Here is a 10653-nt window from a genome sequence, read left to right on the forward strand (position 1 = left end):
TACATACAAACTTGCTTGTGTTTCAAGAAAAGTTCAAAGACATCCTTCTTTGCAAAAAATATTTTTAAAACGAACGTTTTTACGCATCACTAATTCACCTCCCCCTCTTGGTGTGAGAAACTGAACACTCCTTTTTTAACAGGTAATATTTTCATATAATAAAAAAAATTGTCCATCGTTTGGAAATCATATATACTAATTGAATTCATTAGGTTCTATGCAGAGATTCAAGACTCATGTTCCACTTCTAAACATGTCCATCAATTTCATAACGAAAGCCCTTGCAATATATTTGTAAAATAGTATGTAGGTGTTAGGTTATAATATTATGTACATTAAAATATGAAAACATTGAGTTTATGTGAAATATAAATGGTAATAATTCTCTATTTTATTGAAAAATATATTCTGGTCTGAATTTGTGATGTAACCATTTTATATATTATGCAGGTTTATTTCTGTGATTTTTGTGATGTAGGATGTCATAGAAATAAAACCACATTTTAAAAAAAACGCAGACTTTAGACAACGATTGTGGTAAAAACTAAGGCAAAAGAGAGTACATGGCATTGGTTATAGCTCAAAACGAGGCGATAGATCTTTACATTAAAAGATATTAAATAAAATTAGACCTATAGCAGCGGTTAATCTAGGAAGCGAAGCAAGAAAGGGTATATGGTAACAGTTGCTATTGAAACAGTTGCTATTGAAACAGTTGCCATAAACCCAAAATTATTTTCTTTTATTTTCTTTTATTTTATTTTTCTATTTATTGGCTTGGTTTTCTTATAACCAAAGCAAAATCTTCAACTTTTGGCTTCGGTTTTGAATAGAGGCCAAAAGTCCCCCTTTTTACCTCGCCTTAATATGCCTCAATTCTGAAACCGTTGTCATAACTCGAAAATAATCATTGTCGTATCCCTTCACTACACTCGTGCTAATATGATAATAAACATGCATAAAATCCAAAGTTACTTAATTCAAATAGAGCAAAAATAAGAAAAACACATAAATATGCAATGGCTTAGGAACAAGGAGCACTTAGCACACATCTTTTGTGCTCAACGTTAGTGCCCATGTAAACATGCTCGCCTAGCAAGCCCTGCCTCTCATGAAGGAAAGGCATCATACCTGTATAGAAGAAATGGGTCTCAACGCCCAAAAGTGTTGCTCAACGCCACATGACACAAGAGCTCTCTGACTTTGCAACGCTCAATGCCTAAAACAATTACATAGAACCTTGGAGCCTAGAGGCTCTCTGACTTTGCAGCACTTAGTGTCACACAAGGCCGCAGAGCACCACACAAGGCCGTAGAACAACACACCAAGAACCAAAAGCTTTGATTCTTAATCTGATTGCACTTAAGCCCTATCCAAATGACCAAATTGGTATTGTCACTGCAATTGATTAAAAAACATGTTTAAACATCAAGTTGAATACTAATTTGCTCAATTGGCCAACTACTCAGTCCATCAGATCAAACCACAATCAACCGTAAACCAAATAGCATATTCAACATACTAAATACCAAATTAAAGCCTATACAAGTAGTTAACTAAGGGCTAAATTGCATAATCTCACACTCCTAACATCAAGTTCATTCAATAAATAATTCCTATAAAATTCACCTTTCAACCACCAACTTTAGACTAATTTCTAGCCGTCACTCTAACCTATTACCAAACCACAATTCAACAACAATTTCAACTAATTATAACATCAATTTAATTAATTCAAACAACCAAAACAAGTAACATTTAATAAGAAATCACAACATAATTATTAATACATATAATTGAAACATAATTCTCAATACATAAAGATATATATATATATATATATATATATATATATATATATATATATATCAAACAATATTAAGCATACAAGTATACACTCTATACTTGATCATCTAGATACATGTATTGATATCGGAGTCTAGTGAGTTTCGCACTTGTTGTGGTGAAACAACTTGCCACCTAAGCTACCTCACAAGGTTAATCCTCAACCACCTATAACCAAAGAAAAACTCATAAACTAGGACCTCTTACTACTCCTCATGACATAACCCACCGTTCTCTAGCTGAGATTAGATGGTTATTTAAATGTCAAGATAACCCCTAATACGGAATCCCTACATCAATACACACACTATTTGGTAAAAATACAAGAACTTCTCTTTGGAATTCCTTTCACAACATTCTTTAACCATACATATAACCATGTTTACAATCTATAAAGCATCAACAATTCTACATAAGTAGGTAATGAATCCATATAAACCATTATAAAATAAACAAGAAATAAGAAAACATAGAAAACATGCACTCACTTCAAAACAAGGAGCGTTTAGTGCCAGACATGGCTCCCAACGCCAAAGCTCTCATAAAAACTCTCGCCCAACGAGTCAAACCTCTCACCCAACGAATTAAGGAGAAATGACATTCAACGCCTAAAAGTGGCGCTCAGTGCCCAAAAAAAAAAGCTCATAGTTTTTCCACTCAGCGCCATAACAACGTCGCTCAATGCCACACCAGAAACTAGAAACTTCAACATTGAATTTTAGGGAACCAGGAACCTATTCAAACGACCAATTTGGTAATCTTGACTCAGTAGAGGATTCTAAAATAAGTTTGTTTTTGAACATCAAATCAATCTAATGACTAAATGATCGATTCTTCAAATCAACATTAAACTCAATCCAAAAAACACATTTCATTTAGCCAACACAACTACAACCCAATAAACAAAAATGGCCAATTTAGACCAAAACAACCATACAATGTAAACAATACATCAACATATTTAAAAGGTTTAATTGCTCTGTTGGTCCCCACTTTCAAGGTTATGTATCTACTTGGTCTCCCCTTTTAAAAAAGAATTAACTTCGTTCACACTATGTAATGGTGCATCAATCAAGTTCATTTGTATTCACGATGTTTAAATAAATAATGTTGACTTATTGGTGAAGCTGTGTTGTGCATATTTTTCTATCGTGGCATATGTTTTATGACGTGTATGCCAATTAGAGTTTATATTTAGAAAAAAAATTTGAAATTAGAGTTTATATTTAGAAAACAAATTGAATGTCCATGAAATTAGGTATTTCGAGCAAAGAAAAAGAGTGAATGTATTTGGGGATTTCTAATAGAGAGGAAGAGAAGCTGAGTTCGTGATTTGGAATAAAGAAGAAGAGAATTTGTGATCAAGATTACAAATAGAGAAGAAGGGAATCTCAATTGAGGATTTGTAATAGAGAAACACATCTGGGGGTTTCGAATAGATAAAAAAAGAAACATATTTAGGGATTTCAAAGATTGAAGAAGTGAAACTACAAAATCAACCTTTCTTTAATAACGAAGTGGGTTCCATTGAAGGTCCAAGGTGCATTTTTGTTGAATGTGTGTCTATATTTTCCTTTTGGTAGTGTTGTCGTGTTGCATTGATTGGATAATTTAGGCTTACTGTTTTAAAGTGGAAGTTCTATTTTAAAATTTTTTGAATGTTGTGTTTGCTTGTAATTTTGTATGTAATGTGGTGTATTGGTTATTTGTTTATGGAATCAACTCATAGTGGTGGACCCCCATGAAGTTAGATGTTATTTTCGTTGTGGTCCTCTATTATGTATGTTGTTGTTTTGGTTGTGGTGTCCCATTTGAAATTGTTGCGTTAGTGCTTTTAAGGTATTGAATGTAATATGTGTTATATTGTGTGGTCATTTTGATATATGATAGGGTTAAATATATAGGCATATATTATTTAAGATGATTAACTTTGATATTAAAGTGGTCTTTCACCATGAGGGTAAGTTTGTCAATAATTGGTCACTGAAATACGTTAGAGAAACCAATACTTTGGTAATTGACCTATATAGATAGAGCTACTTTGATATTTTATTCATTCTAAAAGAGATGTGTTATGTGAATCTTAAAGAGTTGTGGTATTTAGTGGGTGGAGATTCTGTGTTAAAAGGAAGGTTGGAACTGTTATCTGATGACAAAGGTGCATGTCATCTGGTTAACATTGGCATACTGAATGGTCAAGCTCACTTGTATGTTGTACATATGTTGGCAGACCCTCAAGTAATTAATATGTTGGAATATTTTTGAGGTGAAGGTGATTGTAATGATGGTGAACAAGTCCATGTGGACAGTGAACCCGAAGTTGGTGTGGATAGTGGTAATTATAATGTACAAGTAAATGTAGATGCCGAATATGAGGTTGTTATTGAAAGAAAGGGCCACGATGAAGGTGAGGATGAGGTTGTTGTGGAGTTGGAGGTAGAGAGTAGGGATGATGTTGATGTTTTGGGGGAGAGGCAGGGTGAGGGTGATGTTGGTGTGGAGAAGGAGGGGGAGGGTGAGGGTGAGGATGATGTTATGGAGGTGGAGGCTGATAACGGTAATTCTTACCATTATCTTTGAACCAACTTTCGTACCAAATCGACCCTTTTGAAGCTTGAAACATGTTTAATCCTCCCTTTTTATCTAAGTTTGTGAATAAGTTTAGCGTATGCTTTACATATAGGTTTTCATCATTTATTCCTCAAATTTGTAGGCAATTTGCGTGTGTTGGAGAAGTACTTAACTACTAAGAGTGGGAGCCAAGGAAAAGGTACAAAAGCAGGAGGCTAAAGGAGTAAGGAAGGCACCTCGCGCCTGTGCCCTACAAGAAGGGCGCCGGGCGCAACTTTGCCCGAGAGTCTCGTGCCCAGGCGCGACAAAGGGGGCGCCGGGCGCGACATTTCCAGAGAGCTTCGCGCCCGGGCGCGACTTTTGCTGACCTGGAACCCTAGACCTATTTAAAGCATTCTTGAACTGAGGGTGCTGTCCTCTTGGCGGCTGAAGCTTGAAAGACCATTTTTGAACCTCAGGGAGCTCGTTTTGGGCAGTGGGAACTCTCCATTCTTCCTCCTTGGATCCCCATTCTTCCATTTTCCTCCCTTGTAAGCTCAAGTTCTCCATGACTATGGAGAACTAATTTCAATTTGTTGGGGAATGATGTAGTTACGAAACTTTCATGTAAATGCACTTGAGTTTAATGAATTTAAGCTTCTTTCATTGATTGTGAGTGTTAATTTCCTTCTCTTAAAGCTTGTTGTGACTTGATCAACCATAGCATGAATCTAAGATTTGCTTGATATTGGGAAGTATTGTGTGGATCTTGAACTGGAATTAACACCTAAAGGAGATTGTGTCTAGGGATAGAGCTTGACCTTTTAGTTGTCTTAAACCACTTTTTGTAATGCAGATAAACTTTCTAGGTTACCAAGGGATTGGAACTGCAAAAGTGAGTCTAGGCTCTTTCAACCAAGGAATTGGGTCTGAGTATTGTAGGAAGGTTGGCAAAAGCAATTAATTGAAGAAGTAGTAATTTGCATTTGCATGATAGCGTAGTAATTACAATCATTCTCCAACATCTCAAATCCATATTGTTTCATGATCCATTAACCACTTTCAATCTTTTAGTCTCTAAGAAGTTCATTTTATCACGTATATATGAATTTAAATTTTATTGTACTTGAATCATATCAAAAAGAGGTTATTCTTAGTCTAAGTTAGTTAACTTATTATACGGTTGTAAAGTGTTACACGAGTCTCTTGGGAAACGATATCCGGTCTTACCGGTTTATTACTTAGAACGATTTGGTACACTTGCCAGAAAGTTAACAGAGGCACAAGATGATGTTGCTGATTTAGGGAAGGGTGAGGATGATGTTGGTGTGGAGGGGGAAGGTGAGGGACATAATGAGTCTGATGTTAGTACTTGAAATGGGTCCCAAGAGGATGTGTTGAGTGAAGATGATCTTGTGGATGTTAGTGTCCATGGAGATGAAGTGGACGATGACTTTTGTAAAGGTAGTGTCAAAGTTGAAGTGGGTGGACCAAGTGGGTCTTCCAGTCCATATCAACATGTACAACACATGGGTTTATCTAGTAGTGAATGAGAATCTGAAAGTTTAGACAATATTGTATTAAGTGATTCATTAGATGATGATAGAGACCAATAGGGAAATTTTGGGATTTTCTCAATACCAAAAAACTATGGAAGAATATAAATGGAAAGTAGGGACATACTTCACTGAAAAGAAAGACTTTACTGAAGCAATCACAACTTATGGTGTAGAGAATGGAAGAAAAATGAAGATTTTTAGAAATGACAAACGAAGAGTTTGTGTGAAGTGTTGTGGGGCAAAAGGGAAATGTCCATGGTACAATTATTATGCATATAAAGCTTCCCAAAGTACATGACAATAAGAAAGATTATAAACAAGCACACATGCAGTAAAGAATTTAATGTCCATTTAGTGACTTCAAAATGGTTAAGTGGCACGTTAGAGAAGACCATAAAAGAAAATCCAAATATTAATCTCACTGACCTCCAAAACAAAGTTTGTAAGAAATGGAACATTAGTGTGTCTAAGTCTACAACGTTTAGGGCAAAAACAATGACATACAAGAACATTGCTGGTTGTTTCAAAGAATAATATAAAAGAGTATATGAGTATGCAAATGAGCTAATGAGGTCAAATCCTAGATCAACTGTCAAAGTTAATGTAGAACCTAATAAGGAGAACCCAATATTCAAGAGATTGTACATGTGTTTAAAGGCATGTAATGACAACTTTGTATCATGTAGGCCTATTATTTGTTTCAATGGTTTTTTTTGAAAAGGAAATATGGAGGTGAGTTATTAGTTGTTGTTGGAAGAGATGGTAATAACCAAATGTTACCTTTGGTATACACTATTGTTGAAGTCGAGAATAAAGAAACATGGACTTGGTTTTTGGAATGGTTGATTGACGACCTTGGTGGTGCTGGAATTTGTTCAAGATGTACATTTATTTCAGATCAACAAAAAGTAAGTAATATATTTCTTTCTTGTTTTGTAGTATCAAACCTTAGCCTTGAATCTGCCTGTGTTTTAAATTAACTGACATATTTTGAACGATTACTTTCATAGGGACTTTTGACACATTACAACAACTTTTACCTGGTGTGGAACAAAGGTTCTATGTGCGCCACATGTATGCAAATTTTAGGAAGAAATTTCTGGAAAAAATTTGAAACGTCTGTTATGGAAGGCAACATCATTCACACACCCTCGAGCATGGGAGGAAGTGATGAGAGAAATTAAAGATTTGAATGAAAACGCCTTTAAACACTTGATAGTTATTCCCCCAAGGCTTGTATTCAAAACTGAAAACCATGCAAATTATTTACAATTATATATTCTTCTTTTAAATGTTTTACTTTTTTTGAACTAGATTTTGGTCAAGGTCAAGGTTTCCAAAAATAGCTGCTTGTGACACCCTTGTCAATAATATGTTCGAAATTTTTAATAGTGTCATAGTAAATGCAAGGGGTAAGCCCATCATAATGATGGAAGATATTCGTATCTACCTTATGAAGAGATGGGCAAGAAATAGAGACAAGATAATTACATGTGAAGGTTCCATGTGCCCGAAAATTAAAAAAAGAAAAGACTAGAAAAGGAATTACACAACATAAAATATTGGATACCTAGGTACGCTTTCACAACAACTTCAATTATTGATGATTTAATATGGATTGGCCCATTCTCACTTGATTTTTTTTTTTCATTTTGCAGTGACTAAGACTCAAAATATTTAAGGTATACACCATCCACCATTGGTGACAAGTTTGTAGCAGACATAGATAAATTGGAATGTAGTTGCAGAAAATGGATTATAACGAGAATCCCATGTTGTCACGCATTGAATGCCATGAAACTTTTTAACGTCAATGGAGAAGTCTACATCCACATTAGTTTACGAGGTCAATCTATGAAGAAACATACATTCCAATGATATACGTTGTGAATGATCCTCATCTATGCCAAATGACTTCAAATCCTGATGTTTTGCCTCCACCTAAAAGGGTTTTGCCTCAAAGACCAAAAAAGAAAAGAAGACTAGAATCTTAGGAGCTAAACAAGGATGAAACACAACTAAGAAAAGGTGGAAGCCGCAAGAGATGTGGGATAAGTAGATAACTTGGACATAAAAGAACTAGTTGCCCATAAGCAACTCAAACAGAACACCAGCCCACTACAACAAACCCAACTCCATCTCAATCAAGTAAGACTACTCAATGTCAGCTTCAAGAACCCAACAAAGTCAACCAACTCCAACAACAATTTAGAAGTCATGAAACATTATTAATATACATATTGGTGCCTATTTTGGAAGTCATATAAATTGGAACTTCAATATGTATTATGCACTTTATTTTGGTTAGAACCTTATTATATTGTTTTGTCTTTATTTTGGTTAGGAACTTATTATATTGTTTTGTGTTCTCTGTTGAAGAACAATGTTCTCTGTTGAATATATATTGACATGAATACCATGTGCATTTAAAGCAAAAATTTTTATTTTAATGTATATTGAAATGAATATCACTTTTATTGAAAGCATAATTTCTAATTTTATTGTATATTGAATTTGATTTAAAGCAGAATATCACTTATATAGTCAATATCACTTATATTGTATATTGTATATTCAAAGCATAATTTCAAATTTTTAATTTATTTAATAACATCACATAACAATAACATCATATATACCTAACTTGGAGATGACATGTCACTAGTACAACACTTCATGGTATTTTAAACAAAATACAAACAAGGATGATGTTAATTAATCCTATAAAACATAACATCCACATTAACAATTTCCCCTATTTTTTAGAAATCATAACTGATTTTTCCTTACTAGTAATCTTTCTCCTTTACCTAGCAATATTAGTATCCCTTTCATCCACATTATCTTCATTGCGTCATTTAAAAAAAATGCATCCTTTAAATTCTTCATTTCGACTTTGTTGTTCAAAAGGTCCAACTATAATAAACATTTCATTAACCACCAAATAAATTTACCACAAATGAAAAAGTAAAACCACACATCAAACCAACCCTAAAATTATTTCCCCTCGTTCTTAATAGTTTTGGCCACTCTCAAGACAACAACCTCCACAATGGCATATTTGTGTTCCAACCAATCCTCTGGATGAACCACCACGAGATATCCCCCACGAGCAAGACAAACAACATTAATTCCATGACATTACCACTTCCTAAGTCAACGTGTAAGGACAAAACAAGACTTCGTGAAGAAACCCCAAATCAGAGAGCAGCCAACATTTCTTCAATGAACTCCCAACGAAAGATGAAGAAGACTTCGGCAACCAACTCGCAAGGAGGGAAGAACACTTCTTGAACCAAGACCCACCATGCAACTCCCAACATAGAATAGTAACCTCTAAAACTTAAACCTCTAAACTTCACTAGGGTTCATACTTCACTTAGGGAAACCATATATAAGCTCATACTTTGTAAGCGCATGTCAAGAACATCGTTGCACAGTAGACTTAAACATCTTTACTCCTTCTAAATGTGTTTTGTCACGTTACCATACTGTTTTGCCACATCACCACACAGTTAACATCGTTTCTGCAAAATTAACAGAATGGACTTGATTGATGCACATTATACAAAGTGTGGACGAAGTTGACACTTTTTTAAAAGTGGAGACCAAGTAGACACACTATCTTGAAAGTGGGGATCAACAAAGCAACTAAACCAATTAAAACTAGGTAGTTAACTTCCCGATAGAAGCTCAAATAACTCTATAAAATCCAAAATAGCTCCCAAATTTCAAAGAACTATATATGCTCATACAAATCACATAATCATGATATGAGTATGTCATGAAAACCACTTATCAGTAGAGAACCTAATGGAAGACTCAGAAGACACATGCGACAAATTCATATGCATTGGAAAACATGAAAATTGGAGAAAGAGCATAAAGTAACTTACTCTTTACAAAAAATTGATTAGATAAAGTTGAAAATCACTTAAACGCTTCCTGAACTTCAAACATATGAACAATGAATGAGAAAACTTAGAGGTAGGATAAGAAGGGGAGAACATGTTTTAGAGAGATGTTATGTTTTTAATCGAAATTCTATTTATATTTTTGAATTTTTAATATTAAAATAAGAGAATCTTATGATTTAAAATATTATATTTTCTTTTATACTTTATTTAGACTATCTCACCGTTATTATAATTATTATAGTTATTATTATTATACTTATATTTATTGTTATTTCGCTATTTTTTTTCTATCTCATTATTAAGAGTTTAGGATTTTTTTCTTTTCCATAATATCATAACAGAATGAAATGGTTTTATTAAGAGAATGAAATGGTTTTATTGCAGTGGTAGGTAAAATAGATACTAAAAATCTAATTTAGAGCCTATATTAAGAACACTTGAAATAATTGGATTGTTATGATTTTAAGATATAATCAAATTCTTATTTATTAAATGATATAGGGTTAAATATGTTTTTCGTCCTTTAAGTATCACACGATTTTGGGTTTAGTTCCTACTCGAAATTTTTGTTCTTTTTAGTCCTTTTAGTTTTAAAACTCGTATTTTTAGTCCCTAAAAAACAACGGCGTTAGATTTCCTGTGAGGTGGCTAACGGCGAGCCACATCAGATGCCACTTTCCCTTATAACTTTGTGCCACGTTTTTTTTTTCTTTTTCTCTCTTTTACTACTCTTTTTGCTAAGAACCCTAATTATTTTCAAGCATAAAAAACCCCTAATCTGA

The sequence above is a fragment of the Vigna angularis genome, chromosome 2 (assembly GCF_016808095.1).
Source record: "Vigna angularis cultivar LongXiaoDou No.4 chromosome 2, ASM1680809v1, whole genome shotgun sequence".
Classification (NCBI taxonomy): Eukaryota; Viridiplantae; Streptophyta; class Magnoliopsida; order Fabales; family Fabaceae; genus Vigna; species Vigna angularis.